We start from the raw sequence: 14,718 nt of genomic DNA on the forward strand, positions 1-14,718 counted from the left end.
GCAGGTTGTCAAGATTACGTGAATTCATGTGAGTAAAATATTTAGAATAATATTTGATACTTCAGGATGTTCGCTTACGCCCTTTACAACACAAATAAAATTGTCTTAACTACCACCTTACCAGAAAACATTTTCATGTGAAGGGATCTTGATTATAAAGGCTGAAAATTATTCATGTTTTCTTTACAGAAAAATGATTGCTTTGCATGAAAACCAATGTTATTGAAAAAGTATTGAACCTAAAGGCTGAATGGAACCCATGCTAAGTACATGCCTTTGCGTGATTTTAGTTCTATAAAGATAAATTTTCCAATTTGTATCATCCCCCTAACATTTGTAACCCAGAGTTTTATTTTCTCTGCTCTGCAAATGAATTTTTGGCTATATATGGGATAGTTGGATTGGCTACTCTTGGCACAACATTTAAAAGTTAATCTTACATTTTAGTTCAGCGTTTACCTTGACATGTACAGTGCATGGTGGTCATTTTCAGTGCGATCATTATAGCTGTAGACTTACTGATTGTTCTCAGACTTTCCCTTCTCTCATTTCCCATCTCTTCTCTGTGGTCAAGATAATCACAGACTTTTCTGTAAACCTTTTCTGGAAGGTAAAATCTGATCTTGTCTCTCTTCTTAAAAGTGTTTTTAAGACTTCTTTTACTGCATTCAGAGTTGTTAGGAGGGCATCTCTGTACTCCACTGTGCATCACCCTCGCAGCACGTGGATCTGTGGCAGTCACAGGGAGTGCCCTGGCTCTCATCAGTTCTCCAGTGTGCATCCTGTGCTTACACTGCGTCTCGGGTCTTCCTCTTTCTTTGTCGTTGTCATTTTTTTCATCTCAAACATTCTCACTCAGAATTCATTCATGAATTGTCTCTCCAAGCAGCTAGGAACCCCCTTTACTTGCTTCTTTTCTACATTGAGAAGCCATTTATGAATATTTTTTATTAAAGTGCCTTTCAAACCTGATTCATTTTATCTTGTCCCCCACTAAGTTATGAACAGTTAGATTGGGGTCTTATCTGTAAGGTCAGTGTTTATGTTTAGGTTGTGGTTGGTTCTCAGAGAACATTTGTTGGATCAGGTGAGACATCATGGTACATGCCTGTAATCCTAGAACTTCAGGTGCAGGAAGCATGAGCAGGAGGTTGAGTGCAGCCTCCAGAAGGAGTTTCAGGCCTTCCTGGCACAGTGAGACCCTGAGTTATCCTCCCAGAGCGGGGAAAAGTAGGTTGGATAAACAGTCTCCAATGAAAATTTATTTTGTAATAGTTATGTGATTAAACCCATTCATCATGGGAATTAACTGAAAGCAACTTGAAGCAAAAGTATGCAAATGGCCCGATAGCCAGGTTTCCCCAGCCATTGGCACTGGCCCGCAAGCAGGTGTCCTCCCTCCTTCCTCCGTCCAGTGATTTGCCCTTAGTATTTGGTCTTGTTTGCTTCCTTGTTATTTTCACTCTGTCAGAAGCAATGGCTACTTCTCACTCACAGTAAGTGTATGCTGGCAATTGCTCTCCCTTTCATTCTTATTTATCGTAAGGATGGGATAATTTTTGATAAATTAGATGAAAAACAGTATGAAGCTTGACCCTTATGTTTTTGCACAATTTTTGCATAGGTGTGCAATTGATTCACTGTGGTAATTTAAGGACATCTGGTTAGGAGGACTATCCTTGGAGCAAATTAAGAGATGTAGAAAGAGATCCATTGTTTGTAGGCTAAGAAGCCAGGAAAGTGACTATATGTACCAGATGAATATTAAGTTAGCATTTTATCTGAGAGACTACGACTCTGTGTAAATAGGCATGGGTTTGGATAGGAGATAAATGTATGGGCTGGTGGGCTGGACGTTTCATGTCCTCACTGTGTGTGCAGGCGTCTGACCTGTTGGTGAGAAGAGAATGGAACTGACATAGGTTAAACGGAGTGCCAGTGGAGCTAATCATCACCACACACTGGAGTAGCTGGCTCTCAGGTTGAATAGCTGTATTTACTGCTGAAGTTCAGGGCCATGTGCTTTTGTTTCTGAATAACCTAGATCAGTCTTTGTCTTAGTAATGTGGGAGAGACTAATGCTCAGATTTATTTACTTAGTACAGAAGTGGAGAAGTTTTCTGGGCTGTTGGTGGAACAGATTAGACTTTGACTGGTTGAGTGCCTCTCCCTGCAGCATGGTGTGGGAGGATCACCAGCCAGTTTGTCTGATTGGCAGCAGAGAACTCTTAAATAGAGTTTTCCCATGGAAGCAGTGTCTTGCTTGAAATTCCAGAAGTTTTACCAAAAAAATTTATGAAGTGGGATGATAGTAAGTCACCGAGGAATCATCAAAGCAAGTATGTTATTAATTGGCAATTTATTGACTTCATCCCTGGGGCCAGTTTAAAGAAAGGGAGGAAGGTTAGATTTGAAGCTGTGCTTTGAATGCTGTGTGAGGTCTGTTTGAACTTTTGGCTAGGCTGCAATTAATTAACTCAATTCAATTAGTATGTGAGTAAAAGTACACTTCTTTGAATCTATCACAGGTATATTAATGGATGAGGTACTGACAGAATTGTGATTCTGAATCTGGTTAACATTAAAGTACACTCCAAATTTACCTGTCACCATTAGTCTCTCACTGAAGAGTAGCAACAAGTCCTCAGTGTTTTATATGTGTATTCTGAATTTTTCAGCTTCTAGCTCTCTGTATATAAAGTAATACATATTTACTTGACTTTAGAGGATAAGTAAGCTTTAAGCCTCCTCTTTAAATGGTATTTTAAGATGTTGAGTAAGTTTGACCACTTCAGAACTTGTTAGAGATTAACAATCCTCAGGCTTTACCACCTGTGCATGAGTGCAGTTTTACCAGCATAGAGATTGTGTGTGTGTGTGTGTGTGTGTGTGTGTGTGTGTGTGTGTGTGTGTGTGTGTGTGTGTGTGTGTGTCAAAAAGGATTTTAAAAATGTCTACTTTTATTTGGTGCTGTTAATTACTTAGTAGCTATCTTAGTCAAAATTTTCCAGAGAAACAGTGGTAGATTAAGTGTATATTAAAGAGGTTATTAGATTGGCTTATATGATATGTTTGGAGTACTTAATGACTTTCTTATGAGAGAGGCTAAACCTAGGAGTTCAACAATGCATTAAGGTAGGTACCTCAGCAGCTCTGTCTGTCTGCTGCCAAAAGCCTTTAGAATTTCCAGCGAACCCTGGTCTTCAGTCTGTGGTGGAAGCCCACAAAGATAGTTTTAGTATTCACAGGAATCAGCAAGATTTTCAATTGACATTGGAAGCCTGAAGAAGTTGGCATTAATATCATTAATATCACCAGCAACAGGGTAGGATGCTAGTGCAAGTGAAAGCAGAGAGAACAAACCCACCAAGTCTTTCTCTCGCTCTCCATTTTCTCTGGCAACCTTTCGAAGGTATCCTCACATCCAGGGTAACTCTCCACATCCATAAAGGCAGTCTGGACAGTTCCCCAGAGACACGGCTGAAGGCCGACCTTATTGGCATCCCTTATTAAATCCTTTATTAAAGTTCTCCTCCTAGGCAATTCTAAGCCATGTCAGGTTGACAGTTAAAACTATTTATCAATGTGGCATCATGGCCTGAAACTCACATAAGTTGCCTGGTCCACACATTTTTACTTTATTTTTAGTGTGTTTAAACTATAAACTTGTATGAATAAAATTTGGACAGAGAATTTATACCATATACTGTAAGAACAGTGTTATCTCGGTATAATATCTGAGGTGGGAACTCCCAAGACCCATTCACTATTAATAATGGTCCTCAGTGGGGCAAAAATCATCTTTCCTTGTTTCAAAATCCTTTTGGTATAAACTTAGTGATGCTGAAAGAAAGTGAAATATTCACAATTTAGTAGCAGTTTCTTGATTCCTAGACATACATATTTCCCAAGAGACATATTTGTATGTGTGAGCAAATCCAGGATTGAACAAGTATAATTTACAGTTATCGATTTCAAAGCTTGACTTTGGTTTTGTTAATTGAGATATGAAGCTTATACCATTTTGTGTCTGTCTGAATTTATTGCCTGTACATATTGTTCTCTTTCAAGTTTTTTACTTCAGAGGTATATATTTAAGTCTGAAGATCAGGTAGATTCTATCATGTTTAGTACTGATTTATTAAATGAAATTCACTATACCATATATTTATAAATATGTATGGTGCATATATATTTACAATCATTGTTTTCTTGGTGGACTATTTCATCAGAGAAGAAAATAGTGTGAGCCTTCCTATGATGCAAAGGTGGGACAAACAGAGGTAGACTTGGGAAATATAGAAAGTAGTCGGCAGGTGAATATGAGAAAAATATGATTAAAAAGTATAAAAAAGCATGATAATTTGTATTTTTGAAGACCAGAAATAAAAATATTACAATTCCAGGTGTTAATAGTAAAACAGAGATTACAGTAAATATATCACTAAGGTCTTTCAAATGTTGGGTTATTTAGTTCCTGAGCAAATTTATAGACAGCATGTGCTTTGGAAACCTACTATTTTATAAACATGTATTCATTGGATACCTGCTAAGAAATAATGTAAGAACCAGAGAACTGGATACATTTTAGAAGGATAATACCATCTCATTGTTTCCGTTTCTGTTCCTGCATTGTTCAGTCCCCTTAGGAGAAAGAGGGGAATGAACAAATTATAGAATAAGGAACTTGAGTACAATTTAAGAAAGTGTCCTAATATTGAGAGTAACTAATGCGAGAGTCTTCCTGAGAAGAGTTAATTGTGTTGGAGTGGTTTACAGACATCCTGTTTGCCTAGTTACTGCCACAGGGATACAGTGATGCAGGAGCTTTTTCTGTAACATGTCATTTTTACTGTTCCTTTTCTGTCTTGAAATAAATTTTATTTCAATTAGGAACCATCTAAGGTGATGAGACAGTAACTATATCAAGATAATATTTGAGTGTTTGGAAGACTATACAAGGAAGTGGTCAGGTCAGACATTCACTTTGCCCTTGTGTAATATATTGAGACAGTTATATATTTTGCTTGTCCATGTGTGTCATAAACAGTAATATAAAATTCAGGAATGTAGGATTATATGAAATGATGAATATATTGTCTTCAAATTCTAAATAATTCAATATCTGCTGGGTAAATTTTTCAACATTTCAGAATTTATTAATAATATGTGCTGGCAGTGTTATGTTAACTTGACACAAGCTAGAATCATCGAAGAGGAGGGAGCCTCAATTGAGAAACTGTCTCCATAAGATCTGGTTGTAACTTATTTTGTGATGAGTACAGTGGTCCCGTCCATTGTGGATGGTGCCATCCCTGGGCTGTTGGTCCTGGGTTATAAATCCTCCCCTTCTCAACTCGATCTTTGGTCACGGTGTTTTCTTGCAGCAATAGAAATTATAAGACAGAATGGTTTTTAACCTACTTTTGTTTAGATGTAAAAAGAAAAAGGAGCTAGAGTATAGATATTGAAGTAATTATAAAGAAAAATTGTTCATATTTTTCTGTTTGAGAGAATATAACTTTACTCTCCTTGGTTGACACCCTATATTCTTAGTCTGACCCATTCAGTGGAACATCCAGGAGCAAGCTCCATAGCCAGACTCAAACAGAAATTACATGATCATTTCAATGGATGCAGAATCCCTCATTATATAAAAAAAACAACAAAAAAACAACTCAGAGAATGTAGGACTAGAGAGAATATACCTAAATATATAAAAGTTGTATGTGAGAAACAGTCAATATCATCCTAGATGGAGTAAGACTTGAAACATCCTCTAAAGTCAGAAACCAGACAAGGGCTTCCCTATCCCTACTGAGCATTAGTTGGAACAGTAAAGCAAAAGAAGGAATTTAACGACATGATATTGTACATTAGAGGTCCTCAAAGTTCTATCAGAAAACCATTATAAATTATGAACAGATTCACTGTGGAAGGGTACAGAATCAACTTCCATAAATTAATAGCTTTTCTCTACACCAACAACAAATATGCAGAGAAAGGAGGTCATGGAAACACTCCCATTCACAAAACTAACACTTAAAGAGAATAAAATATCTAGAAATAAACATCATCAATGAAGTAACAGACACTTAGAATGAAAATTTTAAACCTTTGAAGAAAGAAATAGAGAAAGACACTAGGAAATGGAAAATCCCATGGCCATGGATTGGTAAAATTAATATTGTGAAAATGAACTTTTTTCTAAAAAATCTTGCTAGAGATTGGTACATACTTTATATAGAATCCTTTGGATATAGAATAAAGAACAATCATTATAGAGAGGACTTCACAATTTAAATTTGATTTTCAAAACGTTATGTGTATTTGTGTACATATGCACATGTGAGTACTCCCTAGAGAAAGAAGCACCAGGTCTCTGGCCTTGGTACCACATCCTCTTCAAGAGCAGCAAACCCTCCGAACCACTGAGCCATCTCTAGCCCCTTACATTTGGTTTTCAGTTCCCTTCATTGATTTGTTACCAATTTCTGTTGAGAAGTTAGTTGACCGCTCATAGGAATATTGGGATGATAGAATCATTTATATGCATAAAACAATGCAGTTTAGGTACATAACATGCTGATACTCACTTATCCTCCTTAGTATTTAAGTACTGTTACATCACAACATGCCTCACATGTGCTACATGCTGAACATTCGTAAGAAGGATTGCCGTCATACTAAGCACCAGGGTAGCATCATATGTGCTTCTCCTCACAGGTTGTTTTAGCATTTTATCTTTGAAAGTTTATGTTCTTTTGTATTGTGACCTCAGATTTCCATTAGCATGTAACTGTTTGACTTGGGCTCTTTCTTACCTTTATGACTTTTTTTTTCCTTACAGAGATAATCTCAGGCCTGAAATTGGGTTCTTTCTTCCAGTGGGTCCTGATTACAGTTATTAGGAAGCCATTACCCCTGACTTTTGTTACCTAGTAATTAATGAGGTATTTAGTGAGACCACTAGTAAGCAGCTAACTCAAGCTTCCACAGTAGAGTGTTTAAATAAGGATTCATTGGGATTAGGTTCCATCCTTTACAGTGCTGGAATAATCGAAGTCTGAGGTGCTGTTCCTTTAGCAGACCTGATGAATGGGCTACAAGAGACCAGAAGATAGTCAAGCACTGGCCATTCTGCCTGTCCTAGGGTTTCAGCTGTTGTAATAAACACCACGACCAAAATCACTTTATACTCTGTCACCCAGGGAAGTCAGATTCGGAACTGATAAAGAGTCCATGGAGGAATGCTGCTTACTGACTTGCTCCTCATGCCTTACTCAGTTCACCTAATAGCACCTAGGACCACAGTGGCCTGAGCCATCCCACATAAATCATCAATCAAGAAAATGTATCACTGGCTTGCCCACAAGCCATGGTAGTGGGGACTGTTTTCTCAGTTGAGGTTTTACTTATAAAATGACTCTAGCTTTTATTGTTGACATAAAAGCCATCCAAAACACTATCTACTGTTACTTGGTTAGTGTATTCTGTAGATTAGTGATTGCCACAATGACAGGCAAATTCTGCTAATAACTGTGGTCATTAGCCTGGCAAACGGGATGGATGGGATTCAGTCATTCACATTCTTTGGTTCTACTGAGCGAAAAAGGAGTGCAGGTGGACGTTTCCGACAGGCCACCCTGGCCTATCCATATACCATCAGTTTATTTTCAGTCTGACTTTTAATCACACAGGCATAGGAGCAGAGACATGTCTCTTACTTAGTGATCTCCTTAGGAATTAGAACAATACTGTTTAGTCAGATTTACAATTTTCTATTTCAACACGGGAAGTTGGAAGGAAAGGAAAGTGTTTTGGACATTTACTACTATTAGGCCTATTCATAGCACCTTTATCTTACATTTTATAAACAACAAAGACAGTTTCTTCATTTTTTTAAACTGAGAAAACAGGCTTAGACTTGCATATTTCAAGATGGTGTATTAACTGTCTCAAAGATACACCACCCATAAGTGGAAGAACCAGGAATAGAAGCAGTAAGTGTGTGCTCCTAATGGTCTGTGTTCTCTGTGCTGGGAGGCAGAATGAGTGACAGTAAGTTTATTTCATGAAACCGTAAGCCCAGTGAAACCTGGACCAAGCTCCCGGACACTGGGGAACTCACTGTTGCACCCACCGCTTCGCCCATGAGTGTGTAACTTCCAGTAATCTGCTTGTATTTAATTAATCTTGATTGTGTTCTGATGAAAAAAAATCATTTACTTGATTTGTAACTTGCTTTATAGAGCTAGTGATTTATTGAATATCTTGGAACCACATCCCTGACAGGCAGTATTTTAAGGTGAAATTGCTCTGTGAGGATTTTGTTAACCTGATGTTTTGTGGTTTCGCCTCATAAAACTGGTAAAGAACTCCCAGTGTGGAATGTTAATGGGGTGAAGTAATGAGTGCAGGCTGTGGTAGAAGCAACCAGACATGAGCAATCCTATAGTTCTTGCCGTGGGGGAGGTCTTTGTGGACAGTAGCCTTTCTGAAGATAAAAGCAATAGGTGATCTTTGTAATCTTTTAATCCAGCAGCTGATCAAATTCTGAAGCTGCGCTAGATGACAAACCGTGCTATTATGCATGGGAAAGTAAATAATGTTAAGCTACTACACTCTCCAAGGTAATTTTCACCATCTAACTGAGTAATCTGGGTGACAGCTTTCTTCTAGGCCAGCAGTACCCTTACATTCTGTTCAGCTTTCTACAACTGTTCTATTTGCATATCTCATTTGGGTAATGAGATGAGTAGTTTGATTTTAGTATTAGTTGTGTTGACTTTATTTCACAAAAATCAAAGAAATATATATTTCCCCTCTAATTTTGTTTAAAATTTATAAATTACAAAAGTTTGAAATGCCTTATTAGGAGCTCTGAGCCCTCACTTTCAGAGTCTATCAAAGGACCTTTGTGTTTTTTGTGTTTTCCTTCCCCGCCCCAACCCCGCCACTTTTGACTACCTAGTAAGACTTTTTTTTTTTTTTTTTTTTTTTTGCGGGGGGGGGGGAATAATAGGATTCTTTACTAAGAACATTTGAGAGCCACAGGCACAGCTACAATTTAATTCAAAAGTGAACCAAATTTAAAATATGATTTTGAAGTTCTCTGGTTTGTGTTTCAATGATAGAGCAAAAGAGTGACCTTGAATCTTTTACTTTAAATGTCTTACTCTTCCCTTTCTCAGTCATTTTCTATTGAGCTTTCTTTTGTTTTGCATATATACAATAATTATATATTAGACTGGTAAAAGTGAGAAGATAGCCACAGAAATATATACATACACACATATACATAAGTATATATACATATATGTATATACAAATATATATTTATAATAAAATCTTATAGTTCATATGAGGGAAGCCTGGGTGAAATTACTACACATTCTCTGATATATAAAAAACTTAACTTTAGTGGATATTGTAAGAACAATTCTAACAGTTCCACCTTTCCATGGGTTTAAGTTATTATAATCAATTATGGTTCCTAAGTATAGAATGGAAAATTGGATAAATCAACAATTCATAGGTTTTAAATGTTTACTGTTTTGAGTAACCTTTTGGACCTGTCTGCTTTATGTCACACTGGATGTAAATCATCTAATTGACTAGTCCCTGCTTTCTAAGTGTCTGTCTCTGTAGCCATCTCAGTTACAATATGGACGTTGATGTCATCACATGACATTACCTGCTTGTTGTCAGGTACTAAGGGCTCCACTAATGTTGGTAATTTATATCTGTCAAAGAGCTCCTCCCCATGTAAAGTTCTAACCAAAGTAAAGAAAAAGAAGCCTGGGGTTACTAAGCTTTACAATAAGAATGAGTCTTAAATGAATTTTAGTATTTCTTGGAAAATGAAAGACATTTAGAAAAATAAATTTAATGTGTATATTTATATATATGAGTATATATGTGTATTTTATGTGTGTGTGTGTGAAATGTACTTTAGGTAAGACTGATTAAAAGTTTCTATTTATAGGTTTTTGTCTTGATACCAATTGCATGACTTTTAGTTTAAGGGAATTTATGTGCTTTGAGGGTGAAAATATGCTGTTAGGTCCAGATTTTATAAGTACATTTGATTATAGTGTTAACTGCCAACTTTATTTTTGAAGCAACTTGGGTTTATGTTTGTTGTTGTTGTTGTTGTTGTTGTTGTTTTCTGAGCCACCAGCTGCAATGGATTATATTGAAAACAACAACTAAGCATTCCCCATGATCATTACCTTCCTGTTTGTTCCTGTGTGTATTTCACTAAATAATGTCTGTTTTAGAATTTTGCAAGATTCTTATTGCAGACAGCAAATAGTATTTCTAATAGATACAAATAGGAAACGGTAGCTTTCATTAGTCTTTCTCTTTGAGTCTATTTTCTTTCTTTTTGTTTTTACCTACCCCCCTTTCAGAGTGATGTGATGGACCTTTCTTTCTTACCCGGAATTCTTTGTTGTGCATCTTTGGATATTTTGTAGCACTTGTAGCCAGTCATTAGTAGCACTAGCATTGAGTACTAGCACAGCACCCACTCGTTTGTGATAACCAAAAATATGTATAGAGCACGTCATGCTTTCTCCGGAGATGATGCTACCTACCCCTGTTTGGGAATCAATGTGTGCAGTGTATGGTTCATTCTGTAGTATGTATTAGCTCATTAAAGATGCCTATTTAGAGGACAAGTATTCTCCTAGATATTTGAGATTTTAAATTATTTGAATATATTATTTGGGCTAGGTCTTTTAGCACTACTGCTTGAAAACATGTGGGACTAGAATGAATACACATTTTTTTTTCTGAAGTACCTACTGTCTTTAAAGCCTTTTGGCCAAATATGATAAAAATTGTAGGCTTAGCTGGGTTTATTGGTACATGCCTTTAGTCCCAGCACTTGGAAGGCAGAGACAGGTAGATCTATGTGAGTTCAAGGTCATCTTTGTCTACATAGTGAGTTCCAGGATGGCTAGGGCTAAATAGTGAGATCCTGTCTTGAAATAACAAAGAAAATATGTAGAGATGGCCACATGCCCTATTTGCTGTTCATAGAAATTGTGGCATATCTCGTGTTAGGTGTTAAAGCCCTGTGAAGACTCATTCGTTTCTGTGTCCCCCATCACTATAGGTATGTCTGTGGTTCACAAAGGAAACGGCCAAGTGTTCATTCTAAGACATTAGCTTCAGTGAATAGAACAAATCTTAAGGAAGTGGAAGCCTGGGCAGTGCTGTAGGCATTAGTGAAGATTCATGGCACCACATTAGTCTTTTCATGAATGGGATGACTGTTGTATGTGAATGAGGGAATGTCATTCCTATGATCAATCATTTCTAATGTGTGTGTAAAATCAAATGGGCTGTGATATATTCTGAATTTGTTTTTATACTGAGCATCCCAAGAAACTAGGCATGGAAAGGACATGTACTTGAAGTCAGTGCAGTATGTGCATTGCAATATGTTCCTTCCCATGTTCCTTAAATGCAGTAGTACTGGAAGGGAGGCAGAGGTTGAGATTTTTCCGTTTCTGTGTGTGTGTGTGTGTGTGTGTGTGTGTGTGTGTGTGTGTGTGTGTGTGTGTGTGTGTGTGTGTGTGTGTGATTTACAAAAAACCCTGTTTATTGCTGTGACATCCACAGAAGCTGTCAAGGAGCCCATTGCAGTGAGGGGCCAGGCCAGGCAGCCAGTGATCGACTGAATGCCAGCCTCAAGAGCCAACCAACTGCTGCTGGCTCCGCCCACCCAGCAATAGACTGTCACACTGGTTGGGAGATAGGATACCCCCATAGGTCCACCTTCCCAAGTCCTGTGTCCCAGACAAAAAAAAGTGCCCCAAATACCCCTCCAAAATAAGACCTGCCCTGGTCCCTCATATTTCTGAGGATCCTGGGGTGTCATACAGCCCTGCAGCAAGCCAGAGCTGCAGCTCCAAGGAGGCACCAGCTTCTCTTTGTTCCACAGACTGTCCCAAGACTCCAGCTTCAAGGTACCTTCCTCCTGCCTTCTAGGAATGCAGGGCAGGTGAGTCCACTTAAGGAACTGTGGATTACGGCCTGAGTCAACCTTGGGTCCTGATGGTCCTGTCAGTACCACTGAAACTGTGTCCCTCAGGGACTCTCTTAGAAGACTCGGTGCAGGCTCTGGGCCAGGACGTCTGTCTACTCATAGCCCTCACAGCTCTGCTGCCAGCTCTCCAGCACCTGTTCCACCCCATAGTAAGCTCCAGCAATTGCCCCAGCCATGGTGGCTATGGTATCTGTGTCCCCAGCAAGTGAGATGGAGTAGATGAGACTCCTCTGGAGACTGTTGAAAGTGGAGGGGATCTCAGGATCAGGCTCCATGTGCCCCAGAAGCTGCTCGAGGAAGTGCTCACTGGATGATACACCCTGCAGAGCTAGGCGCACAGCCAGAGCCTGCAAGATGGCATCTTGTAACCCAGGGAAGAGGTATGGGTCAGCTGAGCTGAGAGCTGGGCAAACTTCTGCACATCTTGGACACTGCAGTAGGCCAGTGGGATACTTGCTACTCGCATGGTTTCCCCATTGCCATAGGAGCCCTTTCCATTGAACTGGACCCAGGCAGGCTCATACACATCACGGCACTATGGATTCAGGAGTTTCTTGAAGACAGTGATGACTCCTGCCCCATACCCTCTGCCAGGGTCCTTCTTGTATTCTTGGGCAAACCTGTGGGCCATGTCCACCTCGTCGAAGGCCTTCTTGGCCAGCAAGGACTGCACCAGGGCCCTGGTCATGGCGGTGTCATCTGTATAGTACAATGTTTCTGTCCGCGTGCTGCCCGACGTGCCAGGGTCAGGCTCCAGGCTCTGAATGTGACTCAGGACAGATGTCAGACTGAAGGTATCCTGTGCTTCAGAGACAGCGCCCACACAGTCTCCCAGCAGTGCGCCCACCAGGTAGCCTCAGAAGCACTAGAGGGAGCCACCCCACCAGCTCTGTCACCGTCCAACTCCGCCATCCACGCGCGAACCGTACATTTCTTATAAGTTTTACTGCCTTAAAGTTTCTTCTCTATATTTTATGGTCTGGAAACTTTTCATATCAGGATTCTGAAACCTTTACATTTTTGACTGTTTACCTACAAATTTCCTGGGATTACACTGCCCTTACATGATAGGAGAGGAAAGTCTGTGTGTTTCTTATAACAGGGCAGTCAAAGACACCTGTTCTGCTTATTTTCCCTAATGACAAAGGAAAGTTCCTGATTCTGTATGGGCAATACTGATTTACCTTCCTGCTAACAGCATAGAAAGATTGCTTTCCTTCACATCTTGCTAACATTTTGATTGCTTTTCATCTATTTACAACCAGAGTCTAATGAGTCTTGATTTTATTTTACTGGACTGTCATTGTTTCTCTGACCTGACCTGTTCTTTTTTTTTTTCTTCATTATTTCTTCATTCTCTGATTGGAAGAGAACTTTAAGGACCCCAACTTCTGCACGTTTATTACTGATTGTCATTGTGCCAATGTAATAGATGTACTATGTGTAAAGGTTCTCTACAGAAACGCTCAGGCCCCCTTCAGAAGCACATCTAGGTTAGTCTAGGCTGAAATCTTGTCTGTTAACTTCATACTACTCTCTAGCACTTAACTCTCACTGAATGCCGACTGCTGTCTGTCTCCACAGCCCCCATGGTATACTCCATAGGCTAACACCCTTTGAGTTTCAAAGTAAAGGACAAATGTAAGAAATATATACACAACTTATAAGAAATATATACATAGCTTTCAACTAATCCATGTCTGCAGAAATCCTTATTGTAATTTGTATATGCTGCTGTTGGGAAAACACATATTTATGATTTATGTGCTTTAAAGTAATTAGATCTTTTCTCGGAGCTAGAGATCAGCCAGATAATCATATAAGATGTTGGATGGTATTGTCACTTTCAGTAACATACTATTAATGCACCATGGCCATCTAGTCAGTGGAATATTGTGTATGGCCATGCAGATACATACTGCCTGGTTCAGTTCACTGGCTAGAAGTCCAGTGTTCCACACTGTCACTGTGAGACAGTAAACAGCTGGGAGCCTCCTAACAATAGGCTTTCAATATTTTTCAATAAATAATAACAACAATATTTTCAGATATTCTAGAGCTTTCCATGCTCATAGATTCACCATTCACACTTCCTCCTGTAATCTTAAGCCTGAATGTTGATAGGTAAAGTGCCAATGAAAGGGAGCTATAGGATATTCTTTCTTTCTTGCAAGAACACTTTCTCTAAAATATTCTTTTGAGGAAAGTATAATAGGATATTACTTATTTTCATACTTGATACAAGATGATTTCTTTGGGAGAATCAGCACAGTCAAGAATATTGAAATAATCTCAAGACTTAAAAAGTAGTCTACTATTCTGTTATGTGCAGCAAGACTAAAATAACCTATTTGTCATCATCATTCAGACTCTGACGGGGGAATGTCTTTGTTTCAAACCCTTCTATGAGGGCTTAGGATTTGACTCAGTAGTTGAGGATTTGCTTATCAGACTCAGTCTCTAGCATTGTAGAGAAAAAACACAACAATATCAGATAACTTAAAGTGACTGAGAAAGGGATTTAGTACTGGCTGCTCAGTGGATCTATAGGACTTTCATATTGCAGGGAGAGAACCGCTTCTACACATTGTATTCTGATCACTTCGTGCAAGGCAGGAGGGCATGAACTCACCCACAAGGTTATACCCTTACATGCC

General features: G+C 38.9%; 1 protein-coding gene and 1 pseudogene across 1 annotated transcript in view; one reads left to right on the top strand and one right to left on the bottom strand.

Annotated features, from left to right (window-relative positions):
* Vps13b (vacuolar protein sorting 13 homolog B) overlaps positions 1-14,718 on the top strand; it is a 543,994-nt gene that overhangs the window by 153,095 nt on the left and 376,181 nt on the right. The window lies entirely within an intron of this gene.
* LOC116885612 lies at positions 12,154-13,477 on the bottom strand (annotated as a pseudogene).

Source organism: Rattus rattus, chromosome 1, assembly GCF_011064425.1.
Source record: "Rattus rattus isolate New Zealand chromosome 1, Rrattus_CSIRO_v1, whole genome shotgun sequence".
In the NCBI taxonomy this organism is placed as follows: Eukaryota; Metazoa; Chordata; class Mammalia; order Rodentia; family Muridae; genus Rattus; species Rattus rattus.